Source organism: Macaca mulatta, chromosome 4 (assembly GCF_049350105.2).
Source record: "Macaca mulatta isolate MMU2019108-1 chromosome 4, T2T-MMU8v2.0, whole genome shotgun sequence".
NCBI classification, from domain to species: domain Eukaryota; kingdom Metazoa; phylum Chordata; class Mammalia; order Primates; family Cercopithecidae; genus Macaca; species Macaca mulatta.
In genome coordinates, this window is record NC_133409.1 from 176,667,295 (window position 1) to 176,689,345 (window position 22,051).

The following is a 22,051-nucleotide window of genomic DNA, read 5'->3' on the forward strand; positions in this document are numbered from 1 at the left end:
CTGGTCTCAAACTCTTGACCTCAGGTGATCCTACCACCTTGGCCTCCCAAAGTGTTGGGATTACAGGCGTGAGCCACCATGCCTGGGTTTCATTTTTTAAATTCCTCTGTAGAAATTCTCGCTCCATCCATGCCCATTCTTGCCTTTGGCATATTTCTGGCCCTTCCCTTTGCTTTCCTGTTTGTCCGTATTTTCATGTGCTGTCCATTCTCTTCCCTTTCTACTAAAACTTGTCCTTTGACTCCTACTAAGCCCAGCTTGGAACACCATTCCCGTGACTTATCCTGCCTAGTAACTTCTCCAGTCCCCCTTCTTCATTGACCTCAGCACAAGAATGACATTTGAAGAAAATTATTGTGTATGTGTTAAGCTGTGACTTTTTTTTTTTTGAGACGGAGTCTGGCTCTGCCAGGCTAGAGTGTAGTGGTGTGATCTTGGCTCACTACAAGCTCCACCTCCTGGGTTCACGCCATAATCTGTGACTTTTGCAGATACGTTTAGCTTTGCTTGCCCATGGCTCTTCTTTCTTGCATAGGAGAAATTAAATGTGTTTCCCATTCATTTTCTGTCTCATGCTGAACTTGGCACAGCACGTCGAACTCAGCAGCCTTCAGGTTAATGTTATGGATTGATTGACTGAAAGGTCTGACGCAGTCTAAATAGCCTAATCCCTTTCATTCTGTTTCCTCTGTGAGTTATTTCCGTTAGTGAAAACATAATGGCTATTTCATTGTGGGTTCAATTCCCTTAAAGAATTAACCTCACACGGAGAAAAGATTTGTTACGTGACCACCCAGGATACCTCCCTTTCTGTTATGGATTGAGTGTTTTCATCCCCCCAGCTTGAAATCCATATGTTGAATTCCTCACCCCCAATATGATGGCTTTAGAAGGAGAGGCCTTTGGGAGGTAAATAGGGTGGAATTTTCGTGAATGGGATTAGTGTCCCTATAAAAGGAACCCCGGAAACCTCTTGCCCTCTTTTGGCTATGTGAGGTAACTAGGAGAAGTTGGCTATCTGCAACCCACAAGAGAGCCCTCCCCAGAACCCAGTCATGCTGGCACCCCGAACTCAGACTTCCACACCCCAGAACTGTGAGAAATAACTTCCTGTTGTTCCTGGCAACTACTTCAGGGCTCTTCGTTATACTAGCCTGAACTAAGACACCCTCGTCACGATCGTCTTAAAGTAAATGTTCTTAACAGCCCAGGGTAACAGAGTGGGTAGAACTCAGCAAAACCCATTGTTCTTATTAGAATCATGGCCTACATGTGCTTGGTGATGGGTTTATGCTGGTGAATTAGTAAAGGGAGTTCCATAAATAGCACACACTAAAATGACACTCTATAAGCAAAACAACGCAAGGAAATGTTGTGTCAGGAAAGGATGCCTTATATTTTAGTAACACACATGCCCAAATCTCAAGGCTTTAAAGCAATAACAGTTTATTTCTCAACCACCCAAAGTTCAGTGAATGATGGGTGACTCCTAGGGTAACCTTCCCCCATGTGGTAACTCAACAATTCAAGGTGCTGCCACCGCCCTGTGATTCTCCTCAACATAAGACACTCTCATCTCAACAATCACCGTGGCTGCGGGGACAGAGCTGAAAAGTTGGGCACTGGCTCTAAAATGCTTTGGCTCAGAATGGACACAAATCACTTCCGCTCACTGTATGTTGCCTAGGATAAGTCACATGGCCCTTCTCAACTGTAGGAGGTGAGGCATTTGGTGAGCAGTAAGTTCTCCGTCCAGATACCATTTAGCTTCAAAGAGTTAACACAGATTTCAAAGTTACCTAATTACCAATCTTGGCACGGCTGACAGATTGAAATGACACCATCCACGTATCCTTTCAAAACAGTGCTGGTAACCACAACTGCTCACCCAAAGAATAAGTGTACTTATATGAATTTATGGTAAAGGAAATGGCTAAAGATAAACACAGTTAGTTTCTTGCTCAGTCAACTCTTCCTTCCATAAATAAGTCATACTGCTCAGTGCTGTCAAGCTTTGCTTTACCCTGACAGTAATGACATGTTCTTTTCATCATTACCATAAATTTGGGTATATAATCAATGGTTTATGAGAAGTGAAAGATTTTAGGGAGTGGGAGTTTTTCTCATTTATGAAGTAAAAAATTTCTTATTGAATTTTATATACAATAATTTGTAGAAACATTTGTGTTGTATGTAAATTTATATTTATTGAATGTGAGGCACAGAAATACATGTACATCATTAAAACAAATTATATAACTCCCTAGGGTTTAAAACCTCAAACTGTAGAGCCCTGTCTCCTGCCTCCTTCCAGATCCTCACTCCCTGTTCCAACTGGTCAGCTGTTTTCTTTAGGATACACCTTCAAACATTAAAAGCAAAAAATCACCTAAGCTGTGATTTCTTGATTCTCTCCCAGCTAGGTGTGAACTAATGTGTTGACTTCTTAGATCTCAACTTCCCCTGCCTCCCCTACATACCCTCTCTTACTTGACCCATCACCCCAATAAAATTATACATAATATCTGGTAAACTAATATTCAGAATTAATATTATTATGACCACAGAAACATTGTTCACAACACAACCAAGTAGTATACTGTGATTATGTTTCCTTATTGTAAGACTTTTGTTTTTCCTGGAGTTTATAATTGACTTCTTTTCACATTTTTATTGCTCTCTTAGTTTGTATCATTATCAATAATTCATTCCCATCATCCCAGATGCTTTCGTCTCGGTACCTTCAGCTCCATTTACCCATTTCATCTTTTAGGAGAGATTCTATAGAAGGCTTTTGTGCCTTGCCCTACGATCCTCTCCTTTTTACCTTCAGGGCTGGAAGATTGCAAACTGCATTTTACAGGTCCTCTTCCCAGCTGAGTTCTGGTTAGGTCTGCCAATTGGAGGAATTCCCAGCAATTACAAAGTATAGAAGATAGAAGACATTATTTTTCTGGTAGCTCCACATAGAAGGTGATTGTTGGCTGCTGCGACTGTGCTAACATGTCTTTACTAACAACAGCAGCTATAGGCTCCTGCCTGGGGTTGCTAGCACATGACTACAAAGTCTTGGAGCTGCTGAGCAACAGTGCAGGGGCTGGGTTGTATGGGCTCACCTGAGCACTGGATCCTGCAAAAGTGTTAGCAGCTTTCTGCAGTTCAGGACTTATGGAAACACCACCTTTTCCTTCTTGCTTTTCCAGTTTTAATAAGAATTCGGTAACCACATTTCCTATATGAAATCTCCTCCGCTTTGAAATACCTACAGTGGTGTCTGCTTTCTTCCTTGGAAATGGATGAATCCAGCCATGGCCAGGCCTGCTGCCCTGACACCTTGTAATGGAAGAGCAAGAAACGAAACCTACAAATCACTAGGTTGGTGACTGGTTCTGTCATAAATCTCTTCAGACCAGCATTCTTGGATCACAATACAACAAGAGCCACATTTTAAAAATGTTCTAGTAGCCACATTTTTAAAAAGTTAAAAGAAACAGGTGAACTTAATTTTAATAAAACATATTATTTAACCAAATAAATCAAAACATTATCACTGCATGTAATCAACATAATGCAATGATTAATGACCTACTTGACATTGTTTGTTACGTGGAATCTGATGAGTATTTTAAACTCCTGCAGCACAACTGCATAAAACGAGCCAGATCTAGGTCTCAACAGTCACATGTGGTAAGGCTTCTGTAGAACACAGCTTTAAATCCTCAGGGCTGCCATGGCATCCTCACTTTCCACCCACTTTAAAACAGCCTGCAAGGCAGTGAGTGACCCATGGTTTTAACTCTGATGAGGAGGATCCATCATGGCATGGGTTGCTGAGAACCCTGAATCACAAGGTATAAAGCAGGGACCAGAGGGTTGTGCCCAGTGCAGCAAACCCCTGCTAGGTTTAATGCTCTCCTGTCACCACCTTGACATTTTTAAAGACTTTTTACAGGGTCTTGCTCTGTCATCCAGGCTGGAGTGCAGTGGAATGATATCTTATACTTCATCTGGCTGAGACTCACTAGAGAAGGTCACTAGTTAGAACTACAGAAGGGGCTGGGCAAGTGACTCAGGCCAGCACTTTGGGAGGCCGAGGCAAGAAGACTGCTTGAGCCCAGGAGTTTGAGACGAGGTTGGGCAACATAGTGAGACAGCTCTACGAAATAACAATTAAAAAAATTATCTGGGCAAGGTGGCATGGCCCTGTAGTTCCAGTTATTTAGGAGGCTGAGGTGGTAGGATCATGAAAGTCCAGGAGTTTAAGGCTGCAATGAGCTAGAATTGAGACCCTGTTTCTTATCAAAAAATTAATGAGTGAGACCCTGTTTCTTATCAAAAAATTAATAATAAAAAAAGAACTAGAAAAGGTTCACTGCAGCCTTTAACTCCTGGGCTCAAACAATCCTTCCCAGTAGCTGAGACTACAGACATGAGCCACCATGCCCAGCTAATTTTTTTTTTTTTTTTTTATAGAGACAGGGTCTCACTATGTTGCCCAGGCTGGTCTTGAACTCCTGGACTTAAGCTATCTTCCCGCCTCAAGTCAGTCTCTCAAGTGGCTGGAATTACAGGTGCATTACACTGACCCCGGCTTCTTCAAGATTTTTTTTTTTTTGACCGAGTCTCCCTCTGTTGCCAAGTTGGAGTTCAGTGGCATGATCTCAGCTCACTGCAACCTCCGCCTCCTGGGTTCAAGCGATTCTCCTGCCTCAGCCTCTGGAGTGGCTGGGACTACAGGCGTGTGCCACCACACCCAGCTAATTTTTTGTATTTTTAGTAGAGACAGTGTTTCACCATGTTGGCCATTATGGTCTCAATATCTTGACCTTGTGATCCACCCACCTTGGCCTCCCAAAGTGCTGGGATTACAGGTGTGAGCCACCAGGCCTGGCCAAAATTCTCAAACAGAGAACTCTACATCATCATTTTTCACTGAGCCTCTGAAATTACGCAGCCGACTTGGCCTCTTGGGCTGATGTAGTTTTCCTTCTTTCTAAAAATTGCCCTTTTGCCTTTTTATTCTACTTTATGGAAGGCTTCACTAAATTTCTATTCTAACTCTTCTTTTGAAACTTTCACTGTTGCTATCATATTTTTCAATTTCTAAGAGGATTTTTCCACCTTCTGAATATTCCTTTTCTTGTGGCATCCTTTTTTTCATGTGTGCAATATTTTTTATTCATTCTTCTGAGAATGTTAATGATAGTTTCTTGAAGTGTCCTTTTGCTTCTATTTTGAGTTTGTTTTTTTTCTTTCCTGCTTTGTTTGGGCTTCATATTTTATGTTAGAGATAAAAGCAGATGCATTTGGTTTGGAAAGACAAAGGATCTTTCCCTGTTGAAGTAACACAGAATGAAAAAGCAAGAGGTGATACAAACATTTTAAGGGCAAAAGAGGCAACATTGAGGCAACTCACATGAGACCAACTTCATCTCTGGAAAGTGTAAGTTGTTTCTCAAATTGTGAGATACTGTAAGGGCAAGAGCTAAAAATTAGAAGGAAACATTTGGAGTATCTGCAATGCAGGAATCAACAAATGCTGAAAACTGTGAGTTGCAGTGAGGACTCATCTGAAGTCCCACAGCCTAAATTTGCAGCTGGTCCAATTGGCATAGTTTGGTGACATTCTCTAGTTAGTCTTGGCCAGATGGGATACGAGACAAAAAAGCAACTGTAGGATGCTGGGCAGGTCAAGGTAAGAGGCAAAGAGTAGAGAGACAGCGAGGGGTCCGAGGTGCTGGAGTGCCCTGGCGGGAGGCCAGCTGCAGGCTTGGGTAGTAAGGGAATAAAAGGAAGTCTGAGGGACCGAGGGCAACTCTGCCCAGGATCGGTGTCCCGGGAGATTTTCAGGCAGTGTGGAGTCTGCTTTCAGTCCTGAAGGAATGCATGAGCTGGTGGAGGCCACGGCAGCATAGGAATGTAAAACATGTAAAACGGTTCCACAGTTGGAATCAAGAGGCATGCATTCACATCCTGGCTTGATGGGACCTGGGAAGGTCAGGTAGTCAGGCTGGAAATCAAAGAGACTGGATTTTTTTATGTCCCATGTCTCCCTAGCTTCAAATCCACTCTCTCTAGAATAGACTGCAAAAAGGGGAATTTCTGTTACAGCATATAGCATTCGTCCTATGAAGAAACCCCCTCGCTCAGTGACTTACAGGAAAAACTGGGGTATAAAACACCGGTAACATCTGGCTTGCTGCAGAGCTGGCTTCAGGAACAATTGTGGACCATTACATCACTCTCTCCGGTCGGCCGGCATTGGCGTGTACATGCGGATCATAACCACCAGATGGCGCTGTTGGCCTAAGATTGAGCACAGTCCCCAGCCTGGAGGTCCTGGGAAAGCCTGACCTGAATCTAAAACTTCTCTAAACTCCCGAATTGGATTCAAAAGCAAAACAGTAGAAAAATGCTGCACATCCCAGCGAGGTCAGAGCATAGCATCTGCCTGGCCCGTAGGCAAGACATCGGTGGTTATTTAAAGTTCGAGTTTAAGAAAATGACTTCACATTGCAGAGAAGTGGGGAGCCGGCGCTGGTCCCTCAGTCCCCGGCGTGGAACTCTCCTGCACCCGCAGCGGAGTGGCTCGCAGCGCCGCATGGAGGTGGCGAGCTCCGGGTCTCACGCAGCGTCTGTCTGTGCAGTGCCCAGATGGCAGGGGCTGTAGAGGCCTCCAGAAACCTGCAGATCGGTTGCATTTCACCAGCCCTGGCCCTGCCATTCGCCCTCACCACCCCAGCTCCAGGCTGTCGCAGTTTCTGGCTCTGGCCACCGCCGAAGCCCTAGGGACGGTGCGCTCTGGCTGCGCGGTGGCCGCGGGAGCTGGTGGCAAGGGACGAGGTCCTAGGGGGAGAGCCTTATTTAGTCTCCCAGGGCCGGCCTCTTTGCATACTCTAGGGGCCCCGGGAGCTCAGCATGTGCTTCCCACGGGTGTTTTCGAGAATAACATGGCTTTCAGCCAGGCCAAGCCCCTCGCAGCTGGGCGGTGCGTGAGTTCCCAGGTGGGCGCTTCAGAACTGGAGGCGCTGGCCGGAGCAGGGCCTGCTGGATTCCAAGAGTACGTGCTAAAAGGCCTGAGCCCGAGTGCCGGGCCTCCATCTCGGTGGCCTCCAGTCTCGTGGCCCACTTCCCACGTGCGCCCGGTTCAGGCGCGCGGCTCTCCCGGCTGGCAGGTGCACTGCCTCCCTTCTGCGGCTGCGGCTGCGGCTGCGGCGGCTTCACTGCGGCTGGTTCCTGCCAGGTCATCCGCTGTGCGCGCATCTGGGCTGCGGACAGGCAGAGGCTGATTAATTTTTCATGGCGATTCACTCGGCTGTCCATCCGAAGGCAGCTTCTGGGGCAGGAGCTATTAAGGACCCGACTGTGCCAGGGGCTGCCCTTTCTCCGGCCGCACTAATTACTGACCTGGGAGGGAGACTCGGATTTCTCTCCCCAGTGAGCTGTTTTGTGCCTTTTGGCCTCCTTTGATTTCCCAAGCAAAGCTGGGGGCTGGGAATTCCAGGATGAGAGCCAGGAAAGGCTGAGGGAGGAAGGGCGCCTGTTCAGTTTAATCACATTTGGGGAAAGCCAGCCTGAGCTCAGCCTGGAGAAGGAGCTTGGGAATGGTCGCATCCTTGTCCCAGGAGCTCGCGGGCTCCCGGGGAGATGGGACTCGCAGAGTGGGGGTAAAAGAGTTGATTGACAGTGTGGGAATGAATGTATGTACCAAGGGCCAGTGTAGTGGGACCCAGTGTAGAGGAGCCTCCGCTCCAAGAACGAGCCGGTGGAGTGAGCGAGAAAAGGTATTGAAGGAAAATGAAACAAACCGCCGGGCGCGGTGGCTCACGCCTGTAATCCCAGCACTTTGGGAGGCTGAGGCGGGTGGATCATTTGAGCTCAGGAGCTCGAGACCAACCTGGCCAACATGGTGAGACCTCATCTCTACTAAAATATAGGAAGCAGCCGGGCGTGGTTTTGGAGTGGGGGAGGACACTGGGCTCCCAGGGGAACCTGGTGTGAACGTCCCAGGTGTGCTCTTTAGACCACCCCACACACAGGTGGCCCGTATATCTGGGACTGGTATTTTCTGAAAGTTTCCTCCTCCTTCCCCCATTACATAAAAATTTGAAAATTTACAGATGTATATTGAGAAATCGCTACGCAGAGGAAAACACTGGTTTTTTGTTGTTGTTGTTGTTGTTGTTGTTTTTGGTGGAGGGCGGGGAGTTCTATCCAGGTGTTTTCCATGTGGATAATTTTTACCTAATTGTATGCGAAACATACATACACAGCATATGTAGTGTTGTGTTAAACATCGTGTGTTTAGGCATTTAGGAAATATGATTTTTCATTATAAAAGTAGTCGATGTTTTTCTCAATTTTTGGAAAATAAGGAACTATATGAAAACAAAACTTAAATATTACCCAGATTCTAAATACATAATAATCCTTTTGGTATGTTTCCTTAAACTATTTTTTTCCTGTGGGTGTTTAATTTAGTTGAGACCATATGCTATTTGCTAATTTCTAAACATGGTCAGTACGGAAACATCATTAGATAGAAGGCTAAATGAGAGCGCTTCTTTTTTTTTTTTTTTTTTTGAGACGGTCTCACTCTGTCACCCAGGCTGCAGTGCAGTGGCACGATCTGGGCTCACTGCAACCTCTGCCTCCCAGGTTCAAGCAATTCTTCTGCCTCAGCCTCCTGAGTAGCTGGAATTACAGGTGCCCACCACCACCCCTGGCTAATTTTTGTATTTTTAGTAGAGACGGGGTTTCACCATGTTGGTCAGGCTGGTCTCGAACTCCTGACCTCGTGATCTGCCCACCTTGGCCTCCCAAGAGAGAGGTTTCTTAATGCTTCCCAGGGCTCCAGTGACACAACGTCCGCCTCTGCACCACTTCACCCCAACACTTGTGGTGGAAGAGCCAGGGAGGGCTTGGACGAAACACTCTAAAACCACCTCCTAAACCCCTCCTCACAAATAATCCCTGCACCCAGCTGCCCACTGGCCCCTGCCCTCTGGTTGTGGCCAGGGCTTGGGAGCTGTGAGATCCCTTCTCAGCCGCCTCTGCGGAACATCCGTGCAGACATTGCTTTGTATATGATCTCAGTCTTTTTAGTATATTGTTTGAAACATTAATTTAATTAATGTCCAATTAATTTAATTTTTACAAAGGAACAAAGTAGGGCCCACATCGGAGTTATCCTCTGGATCATCGAGTGCAAAAGGAATGTGGCCGGGCTTGGAGGCTCACGCCCGTAATCCCGGCGCTTAGGTCAGGAGTTCGAGACCAGCCTGGCCGACATGGTGAAACCCCGTCTCTACCAAAAATACAAAATTAGCCAGGTGTGGTGGTACATACTGTAATCCCAGCTACTTGGGAGGCTGAGGCAGGAGAATCGCTTGAACCTGAAATGCACAGGTTGTGGTGAGCCGAGATGGCGCCATTGCACTCCAGCCTGGGCAACAAGAGCAAAACTCTGTCTTGGGGAAAAAAAAAAAAAAGAATATGGAACCACATCTACAGAATTTTGAGGATAAAGTGTTTGTGAACCAAACATTTTTGGTCTATGTCAAATTATCTTTCACATTTAAAGTGAAGAGAAAACACATTCATTATATAAGAAAATATGCCACCTAGTACTTTTTTTTTTTTTTTCACCAAAAAAAAAAAAAAAAGAAAAAAAAAGAAAAAGAAATCCAAAAACTTACAGGGGATTTCCATTTCTGGCTGTGAAGGAGTATTTTGTATCAGAATAACCCTCTTGCTGAAGAACTGTGAAAGCCAAACCAAATAAAATGTAATATAGTAGTCTGAGAGCATCAAAGAGCAACCAAGGTTGCTGGAATCCAAGGGCCAAGATGTTAGAAAGGAGAGAAGTGCATTGAAGTGAGTTCTTTCTTTGCAGCTGTTTTTGTCCCTTGGGAGAATTTGCTGATTCAGGTCCTGTCATGGGGTGTGAAACCCAAACAGAAAGTGGCAGCTCATAGCTTGCCACAGTCAAAAAAATTGGAATTCAGGATACAAAGTTGTCAGGACTTGATGGGCCGTGAACACAGAGAAAAGGGAACCAGGGAAAATTGTGTCTTCATGCGATTTCTCTTCAAACCGTTTCCTGATGTCTAAGCTGTGCTTGTGAACAATGCGGTGCCCAGAAACCAAACAGAAGCAGCTGCAAAGAGGTTGGAGAGCTAAGCCAAGATGCTGGCATGCTCGTGGTGCTGGGTGGACGTAACTGTCAGTTCAGGCACAAAGGAACAGGTGCCCTGTAAGCACCTCGGGTTGTTAGCTGAGACCCAAGAGACCAAGCGGCAGGAGTAAGGGCCAGCAGGTGAGCAGCCTTCAGACAAGAGCAACACAGGCTCTGATGGACTCGGTTTCTGCTGGGTGTGTGCAGATGGTCTGCATGCACTCTGTCTTCTGCCACAAGCAAAGAAAGCCTTTCTGGAGGAAGGGAACATATTCCTTGCCACACCATGTTTTGTATTCAATCCATAGTTACCAGGTAGGAACAGGGGAGGAGGCACCAGCTAGCAAGGTGCAGTGCAGGGGAGTTGCTGCTGCATCCAGGAAGTAGCTGTCCTCCCTGAGGCCTTTATGGGGTGCTCCTCTGTGGACCAGATGTGGACCATGTGGGAGGGAAAGTCAGCCTGAAGCCACTTTAAGACCTTGTTCAGAGGCCACCGTGGAGGAGGTAATGGACTCCAACTAAGAGTCTGCAAGAAGAAATGCAGGTGGGCTGAGGGGAAGCAGCTGGTTCCATTGGGAGAAAGGCCATCACCCACTTTGGAAGACAATGGGCAGTTCTTACAAAACCAAACATACTCTTACCATAGGCTCCATCATTCACACTCCTTGGCATTTACCCAAAGAAGGCGAAAACTCATGTCCACAGAGAAAATGACACAGAGATGTGTACAGCAGCTTTACTCATAATTGCCAAAGCTTGGAAGCAATCAAGATGTCCTGCAGGGAGTGAATTGATGAAAAAGCTGTGGTACACCCATACAATGGACTATTACTCAGCTCTGAAGAAGAAATGAGCTATCAAGCAATGAAAACATATGGAGGAAGCTTAAATGCATATTACCCAGTGAAAGAGGCAAATCTGAAAAGGCTTCTTCATGCACACTGTATGATCCCAATTGTATGACATTCCGGAAAATGCAAAACAAGGAAGACAGTAAAAAGATCAGTGGTGCCAGGGATTAGAGGGGAGGGAGGGATAAATGGGTGGAGCACAGAGGACTTGAGGGCACTGAAACCTCTCGGTATGATACTACAATGATGGACACATCTCATTATACATTCATCAAAATGTATAGAATATATAACGGCAAGAGTGAGGTCGAATGTAAACTGTGGGCTTTGAGTGATGATGTGTCAATGTAGGCTCATCAATTGTAACGAATGTACCACCCTGGAGGGGATGTTGATATGGGGGGCTGTAAATGTGTAGGGCGGTGCATGTGGTGGCCACCTCCTTGGCTACCTGAATTAAGAGTTATGCCTGTACCTTCTTCTCAATTTTGCTGCAAACCTAAAACTGCACTAAAAAAAAATTCTGATTAAAAACAAAAGAAGGCATCACCCATGTTTCATGCATTGCAATTGGAAAAATCCAATAGGAGAATCTCTGAAATACCTATGAGGTGTCTATAAGAGAAAGAAGCAGCCAGCCATACTTGTCACAAAGTTGGCCCTGCTGGGGTGTGGTTCCTTTTCCCTAATCCGCTCTCCCCTGGTCCTGATTCTGGAGGACTCAAAGACTACAGCTGGCAAGCTATGGTGGGAAGGGAATGCTGGGGAGACGGGACAGAGGAAAGAGGGGTAGTACCCATAGTTCTCTTTGCAGGTGGCTGGAGGAGAGGAGATTTAATATTCAATCAAAGGGCTTTGGCTACTCTCAGGGACTGGATATATTAGTTTCTCAACTGCGACTGTGTGGGATATACTCATGAGTACAGAAGACATGATGAAAGAAAATTCTATAAAAAAATTACATGCCAGTAATTAGAATATTTAGATAAAAGGACAAATTTCTAGAAACATCTAACTAGCCAAAACTAGTTCAAGGAAAAAATAGCATAAACAATCCTATAATGATTAATTAAAGGTAAAATTAGTAGTTTAAAATGTTCTCATAAAGAAACCCAGGCCTGGGCAACATGGCAAAAGCCTGTCTCTACAGAAAACACGAACATCAGTTGGGTGTGGTGGCACATGCCTGTGGTTCTGCTACCTGGGAGGCTGAGGCTGGAGGGATCATTTGAGCCCAGGTGATTGAGGTTGCTCATTCAATTATAATCACACCACTGCACTCCAGCCTGGGTGACGAAGTGAGACCCTGTCAAAAGAAAAGAAACCCAGGCCCAGATCCTTGATAGGTGAGTTTTGCCAATCCTTCAAGGAAGAGATAATTATAATACTACGGAAGATCTTCCTGAGAGCTAGAAAAAGAGAGAGTTTATTTTCTAAGGCTACTATCATCTTGATTCCAAAACAAGACAAGAATAACATGAACTTACTTACGAACATTGTCACAATATCTTAAATCAAATATTGGTAAATTAAATCCATCAGTGTATGAAAAACATGGTCACATCGGGTTATATGGGGATAAAAATTAGTTTAACAATAGAAAAGTATTTTATTGCAATTTGTCAATCACCACATTAGAGGAGAAAAGCATTAAGATGATGTCAACTGATGTACACAGAGCACTTGATAATGTTCAACATCTATTCATAATTACTACCAATGTAATTTGTAAATTCAATGCAAGCTACGATTGGAATAAATGCAGATTTATAAGCACTGCTAATTCTAAAATGTATGCAAAAAAGCAACTATCCAACACTAACTGAGAAATTCCTGCAGAAGTAAAAGGTGCAAGTGGGGAGACTGTCTTATCAGAAATCAAGGTTTAGTATAAAGCTCTAATAATTGTTATAATCCAGTATTGGCTCAGATCTACAGAAATGTAAACCAATGGAACAGAACTGAGAGCCAGAAACAGACCCCATTCATAGAAATATGATTTGCCTAGTGAAGAAAGCATGGACTATCCAATAAATGATGTGGAGGTAACTGGCTATTTATGAGGACAAAAGGAAACTGGATTCCTTCATCACACCATACACCATAATCAATTCCACACAGATTACAGACCTTTAGAAAAAAATTAGGAGAATGTCCTTATGTTCTTGCAATAGAAAGGATTTCTTAAACAAGGCATGAAATAAAAGCCATAACAAGAGGATGATATATTTAATCACAGAGAAACAGGGCCAGATCATGCACAGCCCCATAGGCTCAAGGAAGGGACTTGGTGGTCATGCTTGGAAAGACAGTGGAGGGTTTTGAGCAAGAGTATTATGTGTTTTACACTTTTAAGAACCACTTTGGCTTTGTGGATAATAGACGGTAGGAGGCAGGACTTTGGAGGACTGAAACTAGCTAGCAAGGAGTCTCTTACAGCAGCCTAGTCATGAGCTCATGGAGCTTGGATAAGGGTGGTTATGGTGGAGAAAGACGGAATGGATTCAGTATATATTTTGTAAGAGGAACTCATAGAGTAGGCATAAATTTTAATTGAATGAGCTAAATCAAAGATAAGTCAGGAGATTTTTGGCCTGAGCAACTGGGCAGCTGTGATGCTATTTACTGAAATGGAGAATCCAAGGAAGGAACTATGTAAGGGGCTGCGGAGAAAGGATCCAGGAGTTGTGTCTTGCCTTTTAGCCAACCAGTCAGCTTGGTAAAGAAGGCAGTTAGATGCACGAGTACGGAGCTGAGGTCAGGAGTGGAGATACATAAATTTGGAGAGTCATCAGTATAAAGATGGTATTTATAGACATAAATTAGGTAATTTGGGGCCATGCCACGAAGGATCCATGTGTCAAACAAAAGCATTTACTCAACCTGGAATATTTATGTGCTCAAAAAATATTTGATGATTAAAAGTTTTTGGGACTACTTGTATTAGATAGATATGTTACTTTCTTACAACTTAAACAAATAAAATTAACACTTTGCCTCGTCGTTCTTATTAATGAATATTAAACTGTCTTAGCATTTGCATTTAGTAATAGAAAACACGTCAGACAGAGTTGGGAGAATAGGGTTTTTGTGCTTGCTCTGTTGCTTCTAAGTTATGAGATCTTGAGTAAGTCATTAATCCCTTTTTCTTGCAGATTTCTCAAGGGTGTTGCACCAAATGCCTTCTAAGATTCTATGATTACAATGAAAGATGCATTATAAAAACCATTCTTTGTAGCAACATTAGCATTTCTGTTTCAGGGAACTGGCTTTGTTAAAAAAAAATAACATAACATGTCACATGGGGTTAGCAGGAGAAAAGGAAATAGAAGAGCTAAATGTTCTGCACTTGCAGTCAGCAGGATTTAGGAATTGAGAGGAGAGAGAGGAGAAAGTGAGGGAAGTTAGCAAGATGCTGAGGGGGCAGAAGCTTCACTGGGGTTGGCATGACCAGCAGTCCCATGGCAGGGAGGCGAGCCAAAGTGGTTTTGGAACCAGGTTATACTATCCTCATCTGTTGTTTGCACTGCTATGATGTAAATTTCTTTGATCTTCTCCAACCTCCTGTATAAAGTCTGCCAAGTGGAGTATTGGTGTGAACATGGGCTTTACTTATTGCTTGTTTTCTGAATTTTGTTTGTTTGGGAGAAAATGAAGAAAAGCAATTTCCATATCTGGATTGATTTGGTACAGAACAGAAGCAGCCTGTAGAAGACTATGCTAGGATCCACACTGACATCCAATTCAGTAGAAATAGAGGCGTGCAGTCAGGGGTAACCATAAGAACGTGAGGCTCCTCTGGGAAGCCCCATCCATCATTGATTGGCAGGGTGCCAGACTGTCCGCAAATTTTGGTACTGGCATTTAATCCAAGGGAGTTAAAAGATCAGGGTGACCCTCAGCTCTCACTGACTCTCATTGGCTCTCTATGCACAAAACTTGTAGATTCTGAACAATTCTGAGTATTCCACCAGTTCTTCATATAATACTTATGTTGCTATGACAGACTTCTTTGCATTATTTGAGGCAATTCCATCTATGTATTTTTCTCCTTCTGACTGGTATTTATATAAAGGGACTCTTAAAACCATTTTTATTTAGTCATTCATATTTTAATCTAGCTTTTAATAGGAATTTGTGGAGAAACAGAACATGAGTTTAAAACAAGCTTGTGAGTCACATGCTAAAACAAGATTTCTTTCTTTTCTTTCTTTCTCTTTCTTTTTCTTTCTCTCTCTCTTTTTCTCTTTCTTTCTTTCTTTCTTTCTTTCTTTCTTTCTTTCTTTCTTTCTTTCTTTCTTTCTTTTTCTTTCTTTCTTTCTTTCTTTCCTTCCTTCCTTCCCTCCTGCCTCCCTTCCCCCCTAACCCCCTTCCCCTCTTTTCCTCTTTTCCTCTTCCCCTCTTTCTCTCTTTCTTTCTTTCTTGGAGGGTCTCACTCTGTCACCAAGGCTGGACTGCAGTGGTGTGATCATGGCTCACCGCAGCCTCTACCTTCTGAACTCAAGCAATCCTCCTACCTCAACCTCCTGAACAGCTGGGACTACAGTTGTGCATCACCACATCAGGCTAGTTGTTTGTTTGTTTGTTTGTTTTATTTTTTTTATTTTTTGTAGAGATGGATTTTTCCCCATGCTGCCAGGCTAGTCTCTAGCTCCTAGGCAAGTGATCCTCCTGCTTCAGCCTCCCAAAGTGCTGGGATTATAGGCATGAGCAACCACATCCAGTACAACAGGATATTTTCTAATGCAGAAGAAGGAAGGAAGAATTGTATTTATCTTTTTCTTATGCAAGAATTTTTTGTTTGTTTATCTCTACACAATGACAAGGAACTATTCAGCATGAAGAAGAAAAAAGACAAAAACTAGAATTCATTGGAAAAAGTTTTGGGGGTTAACTTAAGTTTTAAAATTTCCTCTTAGCAATTAGATCTATTGTCCAATTTTTCCCTAATTATTCTAAAATAAAAGTTTGAAAACTCATGATTAACGTTTTTAATTATTTTATTTTTTGAATGTTCAAACAAAATTTATGTGCAAAAAATGTAATGTGGGCCAGGTGTGGTGGCTCACACTTGTAATTCCATCACTTTTGGAGGCTGAGGTAGGTGGATCACAGGGTCAGGAGTTTGAGGCCAGCCTGGCCAAGATGGTGAAACCCCGTCTCTACTAAAAATACAAAAAGTAGCCGGGCATGTTGTCACATGCCTGTAATCCCAGCTACTCCGGAGGTTGAGGCAGGAGAATTGCTTGAACCTGGGAAGCGGAGGTTGCAGTGAGCCGAGATCATGCCACTGAGCTCTAGCATGGGTGACAGAGCAAGACTCTGAAAAAAAAAAAGAAAAGTTAGCCAGGCATGGTGGTGGCGTGTGCCTGTAATCCCAGCTACTCCGGAGGCTGAGGCAGGAGAATCCCTTGAACCTGGGAGGCGGAGGTTGCACCATTGCACTCCAGCTTAGGCAATAAGAGCAAAACTCCATCTCCCCCCCAAAAAAAGTAGTGTGATAAGTTCATGCTGAGCCATTCAGCAGTCAATACAGTTGAAGGATGCAGAGCAGCTCCACATTGATACTTTGGCAAGATCAGGAAGAGCAAATGCACCACCCAGATCTAAATGTCTGCAGACCATTTCATAGATACTCCTTCGGAAACATCACTCTGAAAAGATCTTGTCAGCTAAGGAAGAGAACGAGTACATATATAATCATAAACACACACTGATCTTGACTTTATTTAAAAATTAAACAATATGGTGGCAACATTGATATGTAAATTTCTAAAATGTTGCAACTTAGGTTTAATTGGCAAAGACCACATTTAGAAATAAGGATGAGCTTAGTCTTCCAGGCAGGAATCAGATACACTTAACTGTACAAAAATAATAGTTTCCTATTGTTTGAAAATACTAGTTTAAGACTGTAAAAATGCATAGATCTTTAATAAAAGAATTGGCTGTGGAAGAGTTCTCCCCTTTCACCGTATTCCTTTTTATTTCAAATGCTAGTTATTGGTTATGCTGTACGATTTAACTATTACAACAAGAAAAGGCAACCATTTGGGGAAGAGGCAGATAAAGGGAAAAGGAATGTATGTAAGTCATTTTTTTAAGGTACAATAAGTTTAATCGTGTTTTAGGAAGACAAGATAAAAATTATTTAAAGACAGCTTGGTTCTCACTGAATGAAAACAGTAGACTAAATACTGAGTTCTTTTCTGTGAATCTAGTCACTGATGCCTTGGTCGCCATATTGGTAATCTCTAGGGCAGTCACCTTGGTACTCGCCATGTTAGTCATCTGGATATTCTGTGTGATAATCACTATCACTGATTTTCAAACCATTTGTTTCTGTTGTGAATGATAAAGCAGCACAGTATTTGCGACCATATACTTGCCCCCCAAGCCCATGCACACCCATTCTTTTCTGGGAAGCGTGTTGGTACCCATCTGTAGAGAAATGGTCAAGCGGTCTACTGGCTGTAATGTTAGCTTCTGATAGTAGATGGCCCTTCTGGTGCCTGGTGCTGACATCCCCATCTGGCTGTCTGCTTTGTTAGTGCCCATCTGCAGACAAATTGTGGTCTGGTCAAAAGGTTTGTCAGTTTGCATTTTGGGATCATAAAGATGCCTGTAGTCCCACAAGTTGACATACCTGCCTGGCTGGCACTTCGTTGGTTCCCATCTGCAATCCAATTACAGTTTTGGCAGCTTTTAATTTTCCTTCATCCTAATGTCTTGTTTGTTTTTCTGCATATTTAACCCTGATGTCCATGGTTGTGTCCTTTTGTGTTTGCTTGACCTACTAGGGCCACCAGAGTAGCCTGAACCTGGATCATGTTTCCATCCTGAAAAGATCACTTACTTCAAATATGTCACGTCGCTTCATACCATAATCCTGAATAGCTTTAATAAAGTTGACAATATTCTCCGCTGAGGCCAGTTTAATGAGGACTCATTGGCTTTCTTCACTGGGCCTGCCTGCAGCTTGTTGATGAGTTTGCAGAGGATGCCCTCTTTTAAACCCAGCTGGAAGTGGGTGCCAATGCTCCTGCCTGTCACCTCTGCTATCCAGTTGTAAAGATCTTCTGTTTGATAATCCTATTTGGAAGCAATCTTGATCTTGACTTTGGCCAAGAGCCGGTAGGAAGGGCCGTCCTTGAAATGAGTCATGATGGTTCGGGTGGTGGTGGGAAGAAGCTGCCCTCGGGGGTCCTGGTCTCTCGCGCTTGGGTTCCAGGCTCCTGGCGGAAGGAGTGGCTGCCCAAGGATGCTCGGAGCTGGCTCTCCTGGATGGGGTGCCTGGAAACCTGGGTCCCACGGGGTTTACAGAGGCTCCAGGGCCGCTCCGGATCCTGCTGGCTGCCTCGCTGGCTGTCCGCACGGCGGCTCACTACAAATTCAACTTTTTATTTTGCATAAAAATACTTTTTTTTTCCCCGAGGGATGTAAAAATAAAAACATGCTTCCTAGTTACTTATTCTATGCGTTAATCTGTGCAACAAGGGCAGTTGAGAGAATAACAAAAACTGGCCAGAGGCTGCAAGCCAGCTCGGAGCTGCTCACGTGGCGGAGTCTGGTTTGCAAGCATTCCAGCTCAGGGGCTGGGAGGGCTAGGGGTGAGGTCTTCGGAAAGCTGGAGAAGAGGAGAGGTGCCAGAAGACGGAAGGGCAAATGTATTCTTAGTTTTCTTTAAAAGGGGGAGAAGGTAGAGTTTGCTAACTGATACCAGTGAGTTCATCACGTTTTTCTTTCACCTAATTTTTAAAAATTGTATTCCACGTGTTTACCTGCCATTACTTTTTAACCGATCTAATGTGGCTGTGAGCACAGGGTCTGGGCAGGAGGCCTGTGTTGGACTTTCAGGCCCACTATGTGTTGTCTGTGAGGCTGTGAGCAACGTGACACACTTAGCACTTCAGTTTCTCTATTTGTAAAATGGGGATAATAACGCCCCCCACATAGGGCTGTTGCAGGGATTCTGGGGATTAAGAGGAACATATCTGGCAGTGACTAGCACGTTGTAAGCACTATACAATTATTAGTGGAGAAAATCCAGAGATTTTTATTGGATGTTTAGGTGTTCTCCCTGTTTTGTTTTTTTGCTTTCTTTCTTTTTACTTTATTTTTTGGTAAGCATAATGTTCTGATGAACATTTGTTTACAAAAGTCTTTGAAGACATATCCAGTTATTTTCTTAAGATAAATTCTTAGCTATGAAAACATTTGGTAAAAAGGTATGTACAATTTTAAGACTTTTGAATTTTATTTCCAGACTAACAGAAAAGCTTTTTTTACTCTTCCTAGCAGTGAAACCGTAGGCATTTCCATTGGAAAAAATAATTATGTGTGTGTCCCAATTTGCTGAGATGTGGGGATGTGGAAATAGTATTTCACTGTTGTTTTAATTTGCATTTATTTGATTAGGGCTCTTTACTTGATTAATGGTTCAAGCTATTCTTGTGTAATTCTAGTCCAGCGAGCTAGCCACTCCCATTATTGCAGGCAGCTCTCTCATTTCTCTCACTGGTGAATATAGATCACCAGTCCTTTCAACCATTTATCATAGGAAATAGTTTTCAGAATAGGTTGCCCTATTCTGTGTGTTCTAGTTTGTCATTGTCCCTCTTAAAATATGGCTCCCGAATTGAACATGTGTGGTCAGACCAGCTGTTTTGTGTGCCAAGGAATAGGATGGTTCAATTATAATGTGTTTTTCTTTGGAGAATCCATTGGTGTGCAGTTTCCTTTGAGTTTCTATTGAATCTTGCAGTGATTTAGAGTGGATTTAGGCCAGACTAGTTTTGACTAAAGGACTATTTTTAAAAATTGTGTTTTAAATGGCTTTTTCTCCTTTAACCATTTAATACTGTTCTAAGACCACACGGTGGAACTAGTGCCATTTGGACTCTGGATTCTCTACTTCCATTAGACTAGCACTGGGTTCTATTAGCTACGTTAGCAGCCATCTTATGCTTTGCTTCCTGTAAAGTTGATGGTTAATGGAATGGATTCTTTCTATGTAAAATGATTGAGACATATATAAGAGGAACGGAGGTGTCTGGCTCTGATTCTGAGCGATGTAGTTCAGCTAATGAATAACCTTGGAAAGAGAGAATGGGAACCTTTTTAGTGTTTCTCTGATTGCTCTTCAGGTGCATCAAAGAGATATTAATACCACTGTTGTTTTAAAGCTTTTAAGAATGCATACACCCCATGTTAATTAATGTCCTCTGCTCATTCATTTTATTTGCCTGCAAAACTCAAGGATGAAGGTGGTGTACTTGTGAAATATTTTGAGAGACAATAAATATTGCACATTTATGTGTGAACCACATTTATATGTGACTCATGCATTCCATATGTTTTATTCCATTCATTCTAAGGTATGGAAGCTATTATGACCTTTGATGAGGCTAAATTTGAATGTTATTGCTGGAGCTGGGTAATGAAATTTACAGAATATTAGACCTAGAGGGGGCTGGTGGGAAGGTAGGAATTGTGAGCAGAGTGAAAGCTTTTTACTAAATGAGGCATCTGATTTGATGCTGAGGACTAAGATTGTAAGAGCTGTCTATCCTTGAAGTGGAGATGGAGCACAAATGGAAGAGACAGCTCTTGCTGAGTCCAGTGGGGTCTGGTATGGAGGGGTGAGATGACATAAAGGCATGGGCAAACAATTTCAATTGGATGGGGTTCCCCATTGGTGGTCAACCTGTGTCTGTCTCTATGGTTGAAGCTGTTGATTCGCTTGGTGGTTTTGTGATTTTATGCGATAATGCCTAACAGGTGTGAATCTAAAGTGAAGTAAATCAAAATATCTCTAGGATGGGGGACCAAAGAGGAATAGGCACAGAAGTGGAGAATTGTGATCTTAATCAACCAGAGAATGAAACTCACTAAGCGAAGTGTGGTTGGGTTACTCTTACCTACTGTACTCGCAGTGATTCTTTAATAATGTGACATAATTTGAAAACCCTTATCAGTTTTACAGGTAAAAAATCTTAATCCAAATGGGGATTTGTAACCATGTATAAAAATAAACTGATGTATGAACTAAAAAGAATTATACTTTCAACTTTAGGAGAAGACACAGATTTGCTTTTCATTAAATACTACACCAACCATGCTCTCTGGCTAAAATTTTCATGACACTGATTACCTTTTGCATTGCAAGTACATTTCCTCCTGTGTTTCACTGCATATTTTTGTAATATACACCGATGTTTTAAACTTTTTGTTATACACAAAATATCTTACTCATAGAACACAATTGTTGTATTCAGCAATTGCAAATGCCATTTTGTTGGTGGAATTCTGAATATGACACATCAGCTTTCCCTAATTGTCCATGGAGTTCAAGAAAGTAGAATGGTTTCTACATCTTTATAGTGGCTTACCTGGATTTTGCAAACTCATAGATTCAAAATTATTTCATAATTTTGAATATGAAATATGAAATAAGTAAGGGATAGCAGAGGAAATATAAAATGAGTCTAATGTAATTGCCACAGCAGTTGAGACCCCCACTCCCTAGGGAGAAGCTTCTGGAACACACTGCACCTTTCTATGGCGTATCTGCTTGGAGATGCTTGTCCTGGTGTTGGGTTTGCCAGAACATTCTTTTAAGAGGAGCTAGCTTCCCTGCTGAACAGAGGTGTTAATTTTTCATGGACTTACACTGTGATGAGGAGCATAAAAAGAATGAGAGAGCTTTAGAAAAATAGTATTGAAACAAAATAAAAGAAGTCCTTCTCTGATTTACACAGAAAATGGAGACTGTTGTTGAAATTTTGCTTGTTAGCAAAGATGGAAGTTAAATACAGAACAATTTAATGGGATTAACTCTTTGATGTAAATTTCCTGGGAAAGGAAGAAAGGTTTTGCCAAATCTAGCCCATTTAGAATCTGACTAGATTCTACTTGGAGGCTGCAAATATCACATTTTCACTCTCACAGGCAATTCTGCTTGATAAAAGAGTGGCTTGACTCAGGGTAGGTGACTTCAATGACCCGAGTTAAGTCACTGGCC

General features: G+C 42.9%; 1 long non-coding RNA gene and 1 pseudogene across 1 annotated transcript in view; one reads left to right on the plus strand and one right to left on the minus strand.

Annotated features, from left to right (window-relative positions):
* Positions 1–16,053, plus strand: part of LOC114677718 (uncharacterized) — a 125,856-nt gene extending 109,803 nt beyond the window's left edge. Inside the window, exon 5 of the long non-coding RNA XR_013416836.1 lies at positions 15,477–16,053. This is a non-coding gene — a long non-coding RNA (uncharacterized LOC114677718). The remainder of the gene's footprint in view (positions 1–15,476) is intronic.
* A 1,192-nt stretch (positions 16,054–17,245) lies between these two features.
* Positions 17,246–18,192, minus strand: LOC100423065 (calponin-3 pseudogene; annotated as a pseudogene).
* Between the last annotated feature and the right edge of the window lie 3,859 nt (positions 18,193–22,051).